We start from the raw sequence: 2,887 nt of genomic DNA on the forward strand, positions 1-2,887 counted from the left end.
GCTAGGAGGGATAGCTAATACTAGAGAAGAGAGAGAGAGGATTCAAAAAGATTTAAATAAACTGGAGAAGTGGGCAGCAACTAACAGAATGGTTTTTAACAGGGAGAAATGCAAAGTACTACATCTGGGCAATAAAAATGAAAAAAGCATATATAGAATGGGAGGAATAGGGCTAAGTGACAGCACATGTGAAAAAGACTTGGGTATACTAATAGATCACAGACTGAATATGAGTCAACAGTGTGATGCAGCAGCAAAAAAGGCAAATGCAATTCTAGGATGTATTAACAGAAGCATACAGTCTAGATCACGTGAAGTGATCACGTGAAGTCATTATTTCCCTCTACTCCTCTTTGGTCAGACCTCATCTGGAATATTGTGTCCAGTTTTGGGCACCACATTTTAAAAAAGACATCAACAAACTGGAGCAAGTTCAGAAAAGAGCGACCAGAATGGTGACCGGTCTGCAAACCCTGTCTTATGAGGAAAGGTTGCAGGATTTGGGAATGTTTAGTTTGCAAAAGAGAAGACTGAGAGGAGACTTAATAGCTGTCTACAAATATCTAAAGGGCTGTCACATTGTAGAAGGATCAACTTTATTCTCATTTGCACAAGGAAAGACTAGAAGCAATGGGATGAAACTGAATGGGAAGAGACACAGATTAGATATTAGAAAAAACTTTTTGACAGTTAGAGTGATCAATGAGTGGAACAGGCTGCCACGAGAAGTGGTGAGTTCTCCTTCAATGGAAGTCTTCAAACAGAGGCTGGACAGACATCTGACTGGGATGATTTAGCGAATCCTGCTTTGAGCAGGGGGTTGGACCAGATGGCCCAGGAGGTCCCTTCCAACTCTACGATTCTATGATTCTATGATTCTATGATTCTATGATTAAATCTCTTGTACTCCTCGAGACTCTTGATGTTCCACCACATTTTAGTAAGTGATTTATGCAAATTCACCAAATCTCTAGATATACTATCAAAATCAGATTGTTTAATACCATTAGTGGGGGAGGAAGCGGTCACTGTAACATCCTCAAACATCCCTTGAGCCTGGTTATTCCAGGCAGCCTCTCTAGCAGCCAAATCCATAATAATATAAAGGTATATAAAGAGCGTGCCAACACTCCCCTGCAGAAACGTGGCTTATGAGGCCACTAAACGTGGTTCAAATGGTAAAAAGTGAGGAGGGCACCACTAATAATGTAAGACAGGGATACACCAATAGTCAGTAAAAAGGAATGATGAATCAAGAAAGAGAAAAAGCTACTGACCAAAAAATGGGATCACCACTGTAAATAACATGTACTATTTTTATTAAGTATATCACAAAGGTTATGTCACTGTCAGGTGACCCAATAACCAAGAGTGTCACTCATTTCATAAAATACATGTTTTATTAAACATTAATTGACAAACAACCATTAAACCATAATGATAGGTCTCCTGTTGGAGTTATTAAATTTCATATTGACACATAATGTCTTCTTGTTTTGGCGGGATGTCTATCTGCAACTTCAGGGGACCTCAATGGGGGCCTGCTGTGCCCCCTCATACGCCAACCTTTTTTTGGGGGCATGGGAAAGAGATATTTTTCAATGTAACCCCATTCCCCAGAATCATCTCATCCAGGAATGGATGAGATATATTGACGACATTTTGTTTATATGGGAGGGCAGTATTGTGGATTTAGAAAAATTTATGGCTAATTTGAATCAAAATAATTCTAATATAAACCTCTCTTTCAATTATGGCACCAGGGTGGATTTCCTGGATTTGCAGATTGACATCCGGCCCGATGGGAGTATTTCTACTGATGTGTTCCGTAAAGCTACGGCTACAAACTCAGTATTGCACGCCCAGTCGGCCCATTTGCCATCAACGATAAGAGGAATTCCCATCAGTCAATTCCTCAGAGTAAAGCGAATATGCTCTCAAGAAAATGATTTTGAAAGACAGTCTAAAGATCTAGTGAAAAGATTTCAAGAAAGAGGATATGGTAAAAGGACTATCTATAGAGGATATAATCGGGCCAAGACCATAACAAGGAATGAGCTCCTGTATAAAAACAAACAGAAAGAGCAAATTAACAGAGATGACCAAGTGCATCTCATAACGACATACCATAATAAGTGGCGAGAATTCCGTAATATTGTAACCAAGCATTGGCCAATATTACACACGGATCCTGTACTTAAGAATATTTTGCCAGCAGCTCCCTCTATTGTAGCAAGAAGATCTAGAAACCTAAGGGATATTTTGGTGCATAGTCACTAAGAACCAAAAAAATAACAACCAGTTATGGATTCCAAGATGCCAGTTTTTTCCCATGCGGGCGGTGTAAGGCATGTGCAAATTGTGTAAAAGCAAAAGATTTCAAAAATTTTGATGGATCAAGAATCTATGTGATTAGAAAATTCATCACTTGCACATCTACAGGGGTTATCTACCATGCCACCTGTGCCTGCGGGAAAATATATATAGGATTAACTACCCGAGAATTGAGGATTCGTGTCCGCGAACACATTTTTGACATAGAGAAGGCAAAAACTATGGAGGATATAACTGGTCTTAAAACTATTCCAAGACACTATAAGAAATGTCATAACTGTGATTCTCGCAGTTTACGGATTAAAGGTATAGATATGGTATCTGTAGGACTGAGGGGTGGGGATCTGGGTAAACAGTTGGCCCAGATAGAAAGTCGATGGATTTTTAGATTAGGTACCCTCACTCCTCAGAGCCTGAATGAGAATCTCAGCTTTGGGGCATTTCTGTAAATGGCTCAGCTAGTAGACTTTTCTTCTCTTTCATATTGGTGCATCAGTTTTTTATTTTTATTTTGATTTTATCTAGTTTTATCAGTGTGGGATTAGGATATGTT

The sequence above is a fragment of the Dendrobates tinctorius genome, unplaced genomic scaffold (assembly GCF_039654945.1).
Source record: "Dendrobates tinctorius isolate UK_male_01 unplaced genomic scaffold, ASM3965494v1 ptg000171l, whole genome shotgun sequence".
Lineage (NCBI taxonomy): Eukaryota > Metazoa > Chordata > Amphibia > Anura > Dendrobatidae > Dendrobates > Dendrobates tinctorius.